The following is a 17,484-nucleotide window of genomic DNA, read 5'->3' as shown; positions in this document are numbered from 1 at the left end:
TTATAGATTTTATAATATTAGAGCTCAGAAATTAATTAAAATAAATCGTCTTCATTGAGTGAACGTTTGTTAAATAATTGTAATTGAAACTATATCCCATAATAATAATTAAATATGCTGTTAACTGACCATAACGGTTAATTTAGGATACAGACCTGAATATTTTCACCGTTCATTGAAATTCGAAAATAGATATACACAGTTGAGTTTAAAATGTGAAAAGAGATTAAAGGAAATTTTATGTTTAACTGTGATTTCGAATTATTAAAAAAAATACTAACAATAAAAATAAGAAATAAAGAATAGATAAAGGAATTGAATTTAGTATTAGTTAAAATGTCTAATATATATATATAGTGTGAAGTCTAATATATATATATAATATATATATATATGTGTGTGTGTGTGTGTGTGTGTGTGTGATAGTATATTGAATGGAATGGCTTTTGTCAATTTCATTTAATTATTTCTTTTATAAAGCTCAGACCTTTAAAGCTGAATAATTCATTCAATAATCATATTTATTTTCTTAAAATTTAACTAAAATATTTTTAAAAAAATACTTACTACATATATGAAGACAAAACTGGTTTGTGAAATCAGGGATGCATTCCACAAAAATAAACAGACAACTTTCAAATCTTGCCAATGCAATAATCCTAACCACATGAAATTAAGCAACTCAAGGCTGAAATACTACAAATTATTGTCGATAACAATAATCACTGTTCGGATATATCCGGATTAAAACAAATAAACAAGGAAAAGTCACCCTACATCTCTTCTATTATTTTCCAGGGGGAGAAAACTAAACGCGCAGAATATTCCTAATAAGTAGTTTTCATTCGTGTCCTAATTAATTATTCGAGATTTTAAAATTCTTCATCACATTGACAATGGCAGACGTCCGAAGTGGTACAATTCGAACCACTGATTCAACACATCCCTTGGCAGGTGCGCTTGATTAAGTTAATTCTAAACAAAAAAATAAATGATGATACTGTGCAGTAACGCTTCGAAAAGTATTTCCGGTATGGATTGCGATGCATTTATTTAATGAATTACTCAGACTGAATGTCTGCCTGCTCGTGTAAAAACAATAATGCGCAATGAATGCTAATAGCGATTACTTCACTCCGGTGGTTTTTCTCGGTAATTAATTTTTCACAATGCGCATGTTCGGGTAATTTTGGATATGTCTTTGTTTTTATTTCGCAATGTATGCTTGTCTGGAAGATACAAAGTTTAGACTATGTGGTTCGACAAATAAAAGCTTTCAAAAAATTATAGCAGTTCAAAATAATCATTATTAATATTTCTTAAACACACCGATCATCGATTTCGTCTGTATTCAAATTAAAATTATTTATTAAAAATTTCGATGTTCATGAACAGAGAATAAAATAATATAAATCGCTTACAGTTTAATTAACCTCCCGTTTTAAAGCGACATTAGGACTACTTTAGGACGAACCTCGTAATCTTGAACCGCGGTCAGATGACGAGGACGATACCTGAGCTGGTACCCCCCTCTCCAAGCTTCCACATATATTTTTATATCAAAAATCATTTTAAATTGATTATTTTTTAAAAATAAAACTAATCAAGATATAAAATGCATAAAAATATAAAATAATTGAAATTAAGCAAAAATATATCATATTTATCGAGGAAATTACGCTTATTTATTTTAATATCTAACTCTGCATATCAACAATTTTATTATTTTATTTATAAAACCATAATAAACATGGGAATTTCGGCTAAAATGATTGATAGATTTTTATCAATTTGTGAATAAAAACAAAAATAATTTATTATGAACAGTTCACATGCGAAGTTCTTAATTCTATTTATGTAAGAGATAGCTGATAAAACAATTGTAATTTTAATATGTTTTCAATATTCCATGGTTCGCCACTACCATGTTTATTTTTAAAGGCTAATTGTATTAAAATTGTTCTATCAAATATTGTCTTTTTCATATAAATATATCGTTAAGTCATATTAACACAGTATATTTCAGACAGGTTTTGGTACTTTGCTAAAAAAAATGCAGTTGTGGTTTACTGAGGATTTTCTATGCCGATTCCATTCTTTTTATAACAAACAATATTATTTCTAAGTTAATTCCAGAAAATGCCCTGACGCATATAAATAACCGAGCCCTGGATACTAAAGTTAGCTCAGTGGAAAACTGCGGATGAATCTACTCCATGAACCAGAAAGATTTAAAAGCACCAATTCCATTACAGAATTCTCAATACTTTCTTTCTACCCCCCTATTTGATAAAAAAAGATAAAAGATACCCCCTCCACCCCTTATCCCAAAGGCACTTAACTCCCGCATCCAATCCCTGCCACCAGTTTTAAAGAAGCGCATTCACTAGGGGCCAGCCCTAAGAGCCGTTGTCCATGAGGCGGTAGTTTTAACGGCTGGCGATAATCATAACTATCCATTTCGGTCCTTCCATGGCCGACAGCGATCGATACAGGAGAGGATTTGTTCATAACCGTGACATTTCCTAATGAGACTGTTCTTTCCCTCCACCCAGCGCATTATGCGCCCCTGCACAGGCAAGGGCTTCTTCACCGATAGGAGAAATTATAACTGCTGGGATTCAACAAGTATATTTTCCTAGAGCAGGTAGGACGGAGATCGGCTGAATGAAAAGAACTGGGTTGTTTTAAATCAAGAAACTTTCAGAATGAATGGATGTTAGAAATAAAGGGTAGTTAAATGGAAATTAAATATTGAAAAATCTTATGAATAGATTTTAGAAGATTGTGAATGTTAGGAATTGTATTTATGACTAAGTTCATACCTATAATGTTTCCTTAAGATACATCTTTATTTTATTCTTTATTTTTAATTGAAATTAAAAACAACTCTTAATTTTTAATAAGAATTATTTAATATTAACAGAATTACTCACAATAAGAATATTTAATATTCTTATTGTATTATATTTAATATTCTTAATGTGAGTAATTATATGTAAATAAGAATTACTTAATATTATAATTATTCTTCCTTTTTAATAAGAATTATTTAATTAATTCTTTATTTTTAATTTTCTTCCAATGAAAAATACAGAGAATATAGTTCAAATTGTTTTCAAATATAAATCGGTTTTTATTTCAGGTGAGTTCAGTCAAATTTTAATTAGTTCTTCCTGCATATCTCTGTAATTAAATAAAAAAAGGAACAGAAGAAAAATAATCAGACATTAAATTATTAAAAGAAAAACTACTTCAATGTCTTAAAAAAAACAGATTAACAATAAATAAAAATAATTTTCATCTGAATAATATATATAAAAAAAATGTTTAAACTTTTTAAATAACGAAGGCAAAATTATTTTCTAACTCTTCTTACAGAGATAGATTAATCTGAAAACGAACAAATTCATAAGGCAACGAACAGCAAGAAATACACAATAATCGATAATAAATGAACAGCAACGAAAAGGCGTAAAAAAAAAGTAATAAAAAAGGGGAAGGAGAGAAAATAAAAACCTCTTTAATCCAATATGGATAGAAATTTGCAATCATTTCCCATTGCAGCTATAAATATCTTCATAAAAACACTATATTTGTTTAGGGAGAAAAAAGGATCCGCCACGCCTTACTTATAATGTAAACCTCAAATCTATAAAATCAGACATGCATAACATATTACTTTGTACCAGAACAATTGTCAGGAAAACTAAACAGACAAAATTGATTAAAATTATCTTTTTTTTTTTTCTCGTTTTGTTGGATTTGGCCATATTAAATATATATATCCTTTTTTCCCCTTCCAAGCTATTAAATAAATAACAACAATTGAGATTAAAAATGCATAATAGATATATTTCTTGTAATTTTGGATAAAAAAAAGTTTCCCTTAAATATTAAGCAATAAAATGTCGATATTAAAAAAAAACAATAGTTAGTAATAAAGACAATTGTCTTTGAAGGACGAAAAGGTCTAAGCACATAGTTATAAGCAATTTTGAAACTTTTCCGTCAATATCGTTCTTTGACTGTTTCCTTTGGCGGGAAAAAAAAGAACGTGTGATATTTCTCAACCATTCTTCTTTCCGTCGATTAAACATTACACTTCTTTTTTTTCTTTCTTTTTTTTTATTATTCGATATATTTAAGAGCAATCTTCTGACATTAAGTAGTTTTAAATCGTAATGAGACACCTCTGAGGAAAAAAAAGTGGTAAATAAAACACAGCGTTCGAAATAAATTATGGCAAAATGTTAGGCGGGAAAGAAAAAAAAAAGGAAATCAGGTCACTTTCTAAAGTAGGTTTGATTGCTCAAAAACTTGAACAAAGCATGGGAAACAGCTAACGGTGACAAAGAAACCCTCAATGGCAATAATTACATTTTTTATATTTCCGGTTGTGAGTAATGCAGGAATTGTTCTTTTTAATGTAATTCGAATATATAGAAATGTTTCAAACAAACTACACCCACGCATATTTCACAATCATTAAAGATGCATTAAAATTCGAAACAAACAGTATAAATTCTTCTATCGGGGAGAAAATTAGATTTTTGATTATATACAAACCAGCTTGCAAATATGTCTATAAAAGAAAATATTTGTTTTCTTCTTCTATTTGAAAATGTGAATTTGTTTCTTTTCGTGGGAATAAAGGAAAATCAATCAGAAAAACAAATGAACATTAATATCGACACGTACAATCGAATGAAATATACATTGAAACGAATTAAGTTCTACATTCTAGTGGCGAATTTGGAGAGAATGTCAGTGATTTTGACGCAATCAAAAATATGTTTATGAAAAATCATTTGCATTACCGAAGGCTCGGTCTTGATTTTTTTTCTCATCTATATTTTAATTTAGAACATACAGAAGAATTGTTTATTCGCATCAGAATAATATTTTTTTAACTCTTGCATATTCAAACAAAAGTAATAACTTATGAAAAATAACAATTCTTTTAATCATTTTATCTGCAAGTTAACTCACTTATCATCAGACTACTTTTTTCTAGAAGAGTTTTGTTATTGACGAAAATTAAAGTAGCTGATCATTCTTTCAAAACTGATAGTTCTGGAAAACCCATTAAAGCAATTTATTTTCTTTGTGCTAAATTTTTTTATCGCCAAACAGGAGTGATAAGTCAACGCGTGTTTTCATCTGCAGGTTATCGATAATTTTTTTTTACCTCTCTGTTCATTTTTAATCAGGTTTATTATCAGTACTTAAACAGACAGGGACTTTTCCCATAACAGGAAGAGATTTCTTTAGATAAACACATGAAGTTGCCACATTATAATAGATGATTTATGTAATTAATAAATAATAAATTAGAATAACAAATAAGTGTATATAAAAAAAACACAACTATAAAAATGATTCCGAACGAAAGTAAGTAAAAATGTAGTAAATCATTAATTTACTTTTCAAAACTAGATTTTAATGCTTTCGTATGATGAAATAAACTATAAGTTATTATATTACGAACCAACACAATTAGATCACAATAATTTAGATATGAAGGCCATGCTGGAAAATTTATGTTTAAATTTTGTGGTGAATCTAAGTTCCTTGTAAAGATATTTCTCTGATATTGTAAAAGTGATACTACATCGAGAGCTTACGAAATATTTGTTGTTGATAATTATTTAATATATACTCTAGTAAACGTAGCACTAGTTCAGTACTTAATAATTCCACTTTATTATAAACTTCAGTATATTTATTTAGTTGTTTTCACGGCCTTTTTTTTTATCAATCCAAAAGAGAATGATGTTTTTAAACCCAAATTAAAACCAAAACAAAACATATCAATTATACATTGAAAATTAAATTGGTTACATTGCCATGAAGGAAATGCTCCTGATACAACAACAACCCAAAAAAGAGAGAAAAAAAAAAGAAAGAAAGAAAGAAAGACAATTTAAAAAAAAAAATTATGAATAGCAATTTATTAGTGGTAAACTTGATGCTGCGCAAAATTCCTTTTTTCCCCTCTTTAAAAGTAAATCTCCACATTTTAGTCTATTTCATCTAAAAAAAAATAACTTTCTAATTCTTTTAATCCTGTACCTACAACCGTAACCTTCATTCGCGGCATATCACTGGAAAAAAATCCGGCCTCAGTGAAGAATACGCAAAGAAAATATTGAAAAAAAAAATGCCTCACAGAGTCGAGAGGCCTTCAGAGAGAGAAAATAGTGATTGACGAAGAGAACGAAGCAACTCGGTGACAAACCAAACAGATCAGCCGGTGGTTGGAGTGAGGGGGGAGGGGCGTGGATTCTCTCTCTTTCACTCGTAACCGCTAACCGCATTCGGACGATCGAAGCAATCGCCAAAAGCCAAACGCTATCACCCTTTCCAAAAGAAAGAGTGAACACACACGGAGGAAGGGAAAAAAAAAAAAAAAAAAAAGACACAGAAGAGATCAGAAGAAGAGAAGGATCGGGTGGATCAATGGTCAGGAGGAGGTAGCAGCAGTGGTCACTCGTGACGCCATTTGAGCACACCGCTGACCACAATGGAAACATTTAACTAAATGGCCCACTGGTTTTGGTTATTAAACAAGTTGGCAATTATATATATATAGTTGATATTAATTTTAATCATGCGTTGGCATAAAATAATTGCTATGTATATTTATACAGCAAAGAATCTTCTCAGCAAAAAAGCATTATCATTTTTTTTTTTTCAATTTACTGTTTATTTACTTATTACTTTTTAATATTTTTAACTATGATGCCGCCTCAAAATGAAAATGAAATAGTAGTAAATAGACTAATACAATAATCCAGACATTTCAGTTCAATTTATGAATAAATATTCTATTTACGAGTTTGCTTAGTGTTTCAAATATCTCTTAGAGTGCGATAATGATTGATAATTAATAAACTATAAATAAGTAATTAAATTACATTTCAGTAGTTAACGTTATAAAATTTTCAAATAAAACTTAAAACGATGCTTCAAATATTATTTTCCATTCTACTATATCGGTCTAAAATATAATTTTAGATTAAAAGCACTTGATATTCAAAATTATCGTTTGGATATATTTTAAAAAAAGATTAATGAAAAATAGTTGGATATTGTTGATAGAAAAAATGTTTCTTAAGTTGGCCAATGAGTGATGACCATCAGAAAGAGGAATCGCATAAATTCAAATCAGTTGAAAACTTCATACATTCATGTACCTGAGAAATCAACACATTCAGAAAATTTACACTTGTCACATACACACATAAAATAAAGAGAACAGTCTTAAATTTATTTCACTTTATTTAACAAAAATATCACAACAAAAAGAAATGCAAAAATGGAATTCATTGTTTTGTTGTTACAAATATCTCGCGGCTATGAGCATTAAAGGAATGCAGTAGTGACAGATTACAAGCTGGCTAAAACAACATATTCTGCAATATTCTACAAGTAGTAAAACAGCATTAAACCGGCGGGCTTTTATTACTCAAATGAAGAGCAGCAAAAGTTTCGCTGCTCTGCGTGAAAGAGCCACCAACAAGGTATCAAAATAACGTGGAAGGAAAAAAAGCGAGAAAAAAAATTTCTGCAGCACACAGATAAGTAAATAAATATCCCTAAAAACGGGAGTGAAACGTAATTAGAGGGGCCTAGTGAACGTTCTCGCGAAAATCTTTCATTGGCAAGAACACAACCATTTGCTAAAACTGCGTATATCAGAGAAGTAGAGGCTTGATTTGGCAATCTCGTGCAAGCGGCCGTTGCCATAGAAACGGTCGTCCTTGTTGCCAGATGCATCGGTTGATTATCTTCAGCAAACACGAAATGTTCCCGTTTATTACTACCAGGCGAAACTTCTTTTATCTCATCTGGCAATTATATTTGCTCCGCCATCTTTGATTATGCGCGATGGAATCTTACCTTTTTCTTGATGATGATTATTTTTTTTCTTTGGTTGTTACTTTTTTAACTACGTTTGTTTCAATTTGCCAGTCGCTAAAAACCTCAAAAAAATATTTCTCTCTCTCTCTTTCTTTTCATTTATTATTTTCTCCTTTTCAAACTCACTTGCTTTTCGGTTAATTACAATTCTGCAGAGTATCGGGTTTCTTCAATTTCTTGAGAGGTAAGTAAGTACGAAAAAAAAAAAAGTGAAATAAAAAAAAAAAGAAAAGAAATCGAAATTTTTTGAGCGAGGAACGAAAATTTATAAACTTGATAAGATCATTCTTTTTATATTTTTCCACCGTCTTCTCCATTTTACCTCTTTACAGTCTACCGCAATGACAAGAGAGAAATTGCTTTCGCCCCTTCTATTTTGATAACAAAGTTTAATGATTGCAAAAACTCATTATTTTTCCGACATTGAATTTCAACCATTTTTTTTTTCTCTTCATCTGTATTTACTTTTTTATCATCGGATATGGAGGCTTCCATTAAGAACTAAAAACACGAAAGACGGACATTCATAAACTTCATTAACGTTCAATTTCATCTTATGTCGAATTCCAATTTAATGTGATGTTACTAGACATGAAATAAAATGCCAAGTATATAAAAACAAAGAATTTTTAAAAAGGACGAAATTACCGCTATTCAAATTACCCGACAACGAATGTCGGAAATATTTCTTATTGCAGATAAGGATATCTTCCCACTGCTGTAATTAAATTTCAAAAATTCAAGTTTCTTCTTCTACTTATTATTATACCGCATCAAATGCAAAGTATTCTAAAAATGCAAATTCATAAAACAACAAAAACACACATAAAAGATATTTTTTAATGAAAAAATAACATATTTTGAAAGAAAATGGAAACAAATAGCATATATAAGCATCAGATAAGTATAATGAAGCTGAATATTAACTGATTCTTCAAAAATAATTAATTTTTCTGTTCTTTTTATTCTTTGGGTTATGAATTTTGTTTTCCTTAATTAAGGAGACCCCAAGACAGATAAAAATGTAAAACTCACTGCTGAATTTCAACCATCGCTACCGTTAATTAAATTGAGATTATAAAAAGTTATTTGGGTTGTTTCTTTTTTTAAATTGCCATTTTGGAAATGCGGATGATAAAGTCTTAGCAACAGACAAATTACTCTGTGTTTGGAGTCTTATTATAACAAAGCATTAATTCTAATAACATATTAATATTTAATTACTAGTTATAATTTTTTATAATGAAATTATTAAATAAAATATTGCATATCAATATTTAAGGTAAAAAAAAACTTTTCATATTTAATAACACAATTTTTTATACAAAAGATGTAATAAGTTTAATAAACTTATGTACTGACACTTTTAAGAATCCAATTCATTTTTATATGTCTTATTTTAATTCCAAGTCTTAACAAAATTTTAAAAAAGTTATTTTTAAAAAATGAAAAAATATCCATATTCCTTAAATAATAAATTGTTCTTGATGTCAGTATTTTCAAACTCTCTTTAAAAATAATCATCAAATAAGTTCTGGAAATTATAAATTTTTTTATAATGCCATAATTATAGCATCCTTTGAAATTATGATAAGACAAAAAAATCAATAAACCAACCAAAAACTCGCATATAACGTCACAATCATATTGTTCTAATTGATAGTAATGACTCAACGAAATCTTGTCTGCATAAACATGGAAGAAATTTTAAATATGTTCTTTATAAAATATGAAACATAATAAATACTATTACATCACATTAAATATCCAAGAACCTATTGCTAGTAGCATTAATTTAAATGATATTGGCATAATGAATTTTGAAATAAATTTTAAGGAGAAGCTGATTCATTTCACATCCAAAAAAATTTCGCAAGAGCATTTGCAACATTGAACAATATTTACTAACATTTATTTCAGTTAAGTTTTAATTGCTTGTCAATTTTCCTTGTATCATCGGATTAAAGATGTGAAATGATTCTAATAAAAATTATCTCCAACTGTACACGTTGTTTAAAAGAAATGCCAAACACACTCACGGCCGTATACATGCATGTACTTAAATAAATATCATTGGTAATTGGTTTTGAGATAATGTTGACACAGCAGGCCAGGGAAAATGAGCATTGATCGAGAAAACGCTGATCAATCGCTATCAGGGTTGTCCAATTCATGCAAGAAGTCTTAATAAAAGTTGGTCATAAGCAATTTCAATTTACCGTCAGGAAAAAAGCATGACGTGATTCATAGAGTAATCGGCGTACCTCATGATTTTTCACAAAATGCAAATATGTATTTCGACGTTATCTTAAGGAAGCATTTAATATGGCATGATACAAGAGTTAGTATTAAAGAAACGTCGTGCTATTAAATGCGCTCAATTATAAGGTGAAATCCCTTGAAGATGCATGAAATTGATTAAAGAAAATTATATTTGAGTAGATGATAGTATCTGATTAGAAAAAAAAAGTAAAGAATACGTCATTAGAGAGTGAAGTAAACAATGTTTAAAATAATATTTATTCAGAAAGTTTTTGAAGTGAAAGTTAGATTTAGATTTTTTTTTTTTTTTTTTTTTTTGCCAATGTTTATATAAGTTATAGCATTTCTTTTTTAAAAAACAAAAGGAGTGTCCTGCTTTTAATACCTTTAAAATTTAATGCAATTTAAAGTAATTAAACTTTTAATCTTTAGACAATAATTTAAATGCTGTTTCATTATTTATTTAAGCTTATGGATGCACTATTTATTTATATAAAAATATTTAAAAATAATCAGAAAATATTTAAGTATATTAATATTTAGAAATATTTATTTTTAACATTCAGAATATAGAACTGAAATTTATTTTGTTATTCAGATACTATGCTATACATAATTTAAAATGCCATTTAATTGAAATAATGTATATAAAGAAAATACTAGGAAGCATACTAAGCGATCCTGTATTAATGATTATGTAGTGATCAATACAATTCAGAAACTGATAACAAAGATCTTAATATTTTTTCATGATTTTTCATTCACGAGTGCAATATATAGATATATTTTCAATTCAGATATATTTTTGCTACATCAAAGATGGTAAATCTTTTTACAAATTAAGTTTAACTGGTTTCTCTTAAACATACTACAAGGGTGTTTGTTGCACACGATACTGAAAATCTGGCCTAAAAATTATAAATTCTTCAAAAATATAAATTATATTTTAATCTTATGTCTCAGAAAGAGCGAATTAAGCAGTAATTGAGATAAGAATGATTAACATTACAATTTCGTTTTTAGTTTCCACAAATGAATGGATTTAAAATAACAGGACTTCTATTTTCTATAACAGGACTATTTTTTTTTTTTTGAAACTTTTGCTCCGTCTTCTAAAATCATAATGACTATTTATTTCTTATAAGTGCTTCTTTAGCAATATCTCGCCAACTAGAGGTGGTTATTTATATTCTTCACTCTCATCAACACTGTAACACAAACCCCTCCAAGGTTCAAAGTTCAGAGCTCAAAGTAAATCACCCGCTAAATATTCAAGAAAACCCCTAAGCGTGTGAAATGAGCAGCGTAACTAATACGTTCAAAGCCAAAACAACAAAACCATCATCTCTTCTTCCCAAAGATCGATTTTTCAACGAACACCTGCGTAAAGCATTTACGATTTTTACGAGAAAGGGAGCTACTCCTCAGAACGATAAAAGTGCCACTTTAAAAATACTCATTCGAGTCAAAAGGCTCCACTCTTTTAAAGGGATCACGAAAAAAAAAAAAAAAAAGACAGACGTAGGAAAGTCACAGTCGCAAATGAACGACGGTTCTGGTATTTACCCTTAACGAATTCTTAAAGCAGTAGGGGTCCTGACAAGGCAGGGGCGACCTCTGCTTACGATAAATTACATTAGGCAGGTATTGTCTCTGGAAGAAAGAAAAAGAGATACTTTTCAAGACAGGAATGGACCGACGAGGCAGGGAACGTTTAAAAAATGAAAAACAATTCGCCAATGAGAGAGTGGAATCTCGTCTGTCTGGAGTGTCCGACGTCCAAATCTCAAGTGGGATCTAACTCGGCGGGGTGTTTTTAATGAAGGTTTATACTCGTTACTGTAAAATGTGTCCAACATTTAAATCAAATCATTCCATCAATCCATTAGGAAAGATCTTCCCCTGTATGGGGTCTCCAATGTAGCAGGACAGCGAATGGTCTCAAAGACATCATGATATGAATCTTTAGGAGACTCCACCTACATTCGAATTTAACGAGACATTTATTAAGTTCGACATTTGGAAAACTAATTTGAGTTTTATGGATTACAATGGTTAACAAAATACTGCATTGGGAATAAGCTGTTTACAGGTGAAAGGTCAAACTCAACTGCCTATGAATATTTTCTAGATAATTAGAATATTTATACAGGAGGTAAAACCCATTATTGATGTAATAGCATCACTATCGAACAGTTTCTATAATAAATAACCTACGGAATGTTTTATATTGGACAATTAATTTTGAAATGGACAGTTACAGCTGCATAAATATCTGCATGTAGATATACGATTAAGAAGTCTAAATTTACAAGACGACATAAAAAGAGAGGCAAATGTCAATTATTTATTCATTGATGCAACTAAATATAGACGAGCATTCAGTTTGAATTACAATTATATCCATTACGATCCATTAAATAGATAACAATACAAGGATTTTTAATACAAGTATGTATTGGCACCAGTCTAAGCGCAAATAACATATTAAATTTTTTTAACAAGTTATTATTTTAATAACGATAACGGATACATATACTTTTTTTCATGTCACAATATTATCATGAGGTAGTATAATTATAATTTAGTTATACATTTGTAATGAAAATTTATAAAATGATAAAAAAATGAAACGAATTCTTTACGAAAACTTTTTGTCTCAAGAAACTAACATAAACTGTAAGAATAAATCATAACAAATTTTATATTCTTGTCACGAATCAAAGAAGGGGGGGGGGGAGAGAAAGAGAAATAGATGCGTGTGTCATTGTCAACCTATTTCCCAGTAGTAGATGAACCAAAGGAGCCCAGTCGCCAAGAGAAGGCGTGCCCAACCACAATGCTGCATCGTTACGAAGGATGATCCAGGGGTCAAACTGCGAGGGGATCTGTAAAATCCAACCATCTACTACCCCCCCCCCAAGAACTTGCTCTTCTCTCCCCTCCAAAGAAAAAAGAACGTAGAAAAAATATCACCTCAGGGCGTTAACTGGTCGTTTATCTCATGCTGAATTCATGTGAGGGTGGTGATAATTGATGCAAGGAATTGGAATTCTTAGAAAGCCCCCATTTTATTCCCCACTTTGTTCTTACCTTTGGTTGGTTGTTTCGAATATGCTAAATGATAGGCAATCTGAACTTCAAATGTCAAAAGTTAAGAGCTACTTTCTTCGCTCACTAACCAAACAGGTCTCATGTATACACTTACACGGCTGCTTCAAGAAATATAGAGTAACACAAGAAGTAAATTTTTCAAGAATTAAAAAAAAAAACGTTATTTAGTAGACTTCCTCAGAATCACTGATGTGCAGCCTTAATTCGAGATAATAAAAATCATAATAGAAATATCAATATAAAAGCAATACAAGTCTAAATATATGGTATATTGGATGTGTAAGTTTTTATTTATAAATTTTGATACTATATATAAGCATTATCAAAATTTAAGCCACTGATATCATATATAAAAGATATAATAATAATAATATTCAAAACGAAAAGTATATTTCAGAAGCAAGAATTCAAAACTGCTTCAGCTGAACTGATTTTTCTTAAAATTCAGAAGATAAATTATGCATATTTTTTATTACAAAATCACAAGTTTGGATTTAAAAAGTCTTAAAAGGAGCTATGTGTAGGTATTTTCTTTCTTTATTTTGATGCTTTTAAATTGCGGAAGAGAAAAGACTTGATACAAAGCATCTTTTTTCTTTTTTTTTTAAGAGCTTTCTCAAATCACATTCCTTACATTTAAATGACCAATCAGGATAAGATCTTAAGCCCCTCCTCCACCGAAGCCACGAAATAAAAAATAAATTAAATTCCTCTTCAGACAGGGGTGTCCTCACCGGAAGCAAACAGCTAGTTCACAATAAAACCACAGATGATCCCATAATTGCAACAAACGAGTGGAAATCAATTTCTGCAAAGTCGGATCAAGACCGAAATAAAGGAACCGGCCACCGATAAAGTCGGAGCATTGTTTTAATGGCTTGTCTTCTACATCTTCAATAGCCACCGGATGTGCACCGTCATTAGAGAAACCCTTCGGACATGAACACCTACAAACCAAATCCTCACGAACTGCACTAACATAATTCATACACGCTATTCACAACACAAGAGATGTATCTCTTTTGACTTCGCACCGCCTACTACGAGGTTAAAAACAGAAGCGTCTCTTTCCTCTGGTATCAGTATCTGATCGAACTAAAGCTCTTGCAGATCACTGGAGCTCGAAAGATACTGCTGGTGTAAAAGCAAAGGAACTGATAAAATTTGAATAATTTGCTGAATCCGATCATCATCTGTTCTGTTCTATCTAAGAGTATAAATCCATATAAAACCAACTGTTCTCTTATGAGAAAGGAATGACTGCCCACAAAGATGTAGTGAATTAAACATAAAAGATTTAAATAATCAGTAGGGAACTATTTTATATTATATGGATAGATATTGTCATGACATTATATTGACAACGTCTCATAGTCAAAGAATAACTTTTGGATTAAAATATTTTTTTCATGCTATAATTCATTTTAAATGGCAAAAGAAACCGTGAAATTCTCTTATCAATTAAAATAATATCTTTCAATTTATGTAATAGACAAACTACTCTTAAAACTTTTTAATACTATTTTCACTAAATAAATTAAAAGATTAAAAAAATCAATTTACTGCATTAACTATCGAACGATTCAAGATAGTAGTAACATATCAGACCCCAATAAACTGCCACCTGCACAAACAAAATCACCGAGGTATTAGCTCAGGAGTGACTGTTTACATGTAATATATTTCATAACTACAGACACAAGAGTGGCAACTTAAGAGGATTTAATCGTTTTATTGCACAATGATAGATATTAGAAAAATGGAAAAGTAAATAAAAAAAGAAAACTAATGCAAAAAATTTCTCAGAATTTTACAGTCAATTATATGTACAGACAGAGTAGTAGACAAAGTTATTACAGTTGCACTTCCATTAGTTTATTTCTCAACATAATAAGTTCAATTTTGTTAATTATGCCTAATTTCTTTTGTGTTTCTTTTCATTGTTTTAATTAATGTATAGTAACTTTTTTAAGAGTAAGTATTTCTCGAATGAATAGAACTAATAGTTTCATTTTCAGTGGAAGAAATTGTTATATCTACCTGAAATACTTAACTCTATTTACTGATTAATACATGTGAAAAGGAAACCACAAACACTTATACTTTTTTGATAAGAAAGATAAACGATTTAATATTTCCTTTTTCAGAGAAATCGTTGATGTCAATCAATTGTTTAAGAAGTGGCCAAACCGAAGAAACATAAACATCAAAAGACAATGATAACATCTTAATATAGGAAATGAATATGACTTAATTGAAAGAAATTACAGAATAAATAGTAATTATTTCACCATATCGATATATTGAGTTTAGGAATTATTATTAATTTTAAAAGTAGATATTTTCCATCTACACGTTTCTTTCAACTTACATTTACACTTTTATATAGCAGATAGCTGATTCATTCTTTGTAAAGTTAACTATATGTCAATATAATATGACAAGCAGAGAGTAAAGTAAAATAGAATATAAATCGAAAAAAAAAAAGGAATTCCAGGGTCTTTTTATCCTTGAAATAAAAAATAATATTTCTCAGGAATTTAGCAGAGAGTGTGAGTGTAGTAAGGGGGAAAAGGCACAAATGAATCACTTATTAATTAATTTATATCTAATTCAATAATATAATCCAGAATTCATAAAATCCAAAGAATTTTATATATATATATATATATATATATATATATATATATATATATATATATATATATATATATATATATATATATATATATATAAAAGACAAGACTATAAAAATTAGGGACAATTATACAGGGAATAAACATCTTGCCAATTATTCAAACACTATTTGGGGGGGGGAGACAACAATTGCTTTAAACTTATGAATTTCACAAAAATACGAGTCTGGAATAAAGATATCAGTGGAGGATACAGTCAGTGGATTACATACTAAAGAAACAAATTAAAAGTTACAAATTGTAATGATTAAACTCATTTAAGTCTTGCTGCTCAATTCAGCTTCATAGCAACCTATTATGTCTTGAAATCACAATTCGATATATATATATATATATATATATATATATATATATATATATATATATATATATATATATATATATATATATATATATATAAAGAGAGAGAGAGACAGAGAAAATGAATACTGATATCACACGAATTCGAAACTGATTGATCTGGAGAAAACTGTCAGAATATCGCATTTGCAGCTGCAATTGTGATATCAAAACGCCGATCAAAACGCAGACAGATACCAAGACCAACTTGTACAGGCGCTTACAGGTTGTGATAGGCTCAAAGATTACTGCTAGTCTCTACGAGTAACGACCCGACAGCGCGAAAATCTAGCAAGGCCATCGCAACTCGGGAAAATTGTTTATCGCACCAACTCTGAACAAAGAGATTACAAAATCTTCGACTCACCCCAACAATGTTGATCGGCCTAGGTGTGAGCAGAGGTTCATCACCCTTTCTCGAATCCACGAGGGACGTCAAGTTGTATTTTGGTGGAAGGAAGAGCTTATTGATCGTCGTGAACCGAAATTTTCCAGAGACTTATCAATTCCAATTAGGCGAGCGACTGCGAAATAAGTCTGGTCTGTTGAAGTCACCTTATCTGTTAAACCTCCTTAGCAAAAGTAGATGCACACGGAAAAGGAGCGACGCTTGGGCAAGGTTTTTGCGATAACTGATAATACCTTATTGCCCTACACACACCTGCACTTCATTAATGAGGACAAAGTTCTTCGTCGGTCGCTTATCTTTCTAATTTTTGCGCTTGCCTAAGATTCGTTTTAGAAGAAAAGTTTTCGCCATAGCTGTTAATTTCACTTAAAATATTGGTCTTGGCGAAATTCGTGACGTTCAGAAGCATCATCTGGAGGAGAAGAGACCCATTTAATTTGAAGCCAATAAATTTTTTAGCCTCTACTTCGGAAAAATTCATTTTTTAAAAAACCGAATCTTAATCAAATATTAAAGCGAAACCTTTAAGAGTTTGTTTTATAACTGCCGTTTGATAATTTACTATCAAAACCACAAATGGCTCGTTTGAATGGCGGAGATTCAAGTAACTATATCCATCATGTATTCAGTTTTGAACAAGTTTTATCAGTTCATACAAATTATTTTAAAACTTTTTTCAGTCTTAATTCCAATCTTACCAAAAATACCAATGACTTAACAAAAATTTTCAAGAACAAA

The 17,484-nt window shown here is 29.9% G+C and overlaps 1 protein-coding gene across 6 annotated transcripts in view; it reads right to left on the bottom strand.

Moving 5' to 3' along the window:
• The window catches only part of LOC129963061 (zinc finger homeobox protein 4-like), a 233,777-nt gene that overhangs the window by 47,294 nt on the left and 168,999 nt on the right, over nt 1-17,484 (bottom strand). Inside the window, exon 1 of one of the 6 annotated variants that reach the window (XM_056077093.1) lies at nt 16,705-16,987. The exons of the other annotated variants lie outside the window; for them this stretch is intronic. The gene's annotated coding sequence lies outside the window, so the exon portion shown is untranslated. Of the gene's footprint in view, nt 1-16,704; nt 16,988-17,484 lie in introns of those variants that run through there. 6 annotated transcript variants of the gene reach the window in all.

Source organism: Argiope bruennichi, chromosome 3 (assembly GCF_947563725.1).
Source record: "Argiope bruennichi chromosome 3, qqArgBrue1.1, whole genome shotgun sequence".
NCBI lineage: Eukaryota > Metazoa > Arthropoda > Arachnida > Araneae > Araneidae > Argiope > Argiope bruennichi.
Note: the sequence above shows the minus strand (reverse complement) of the source record. Positions and strands in the feature narration are given on the sequence as shown.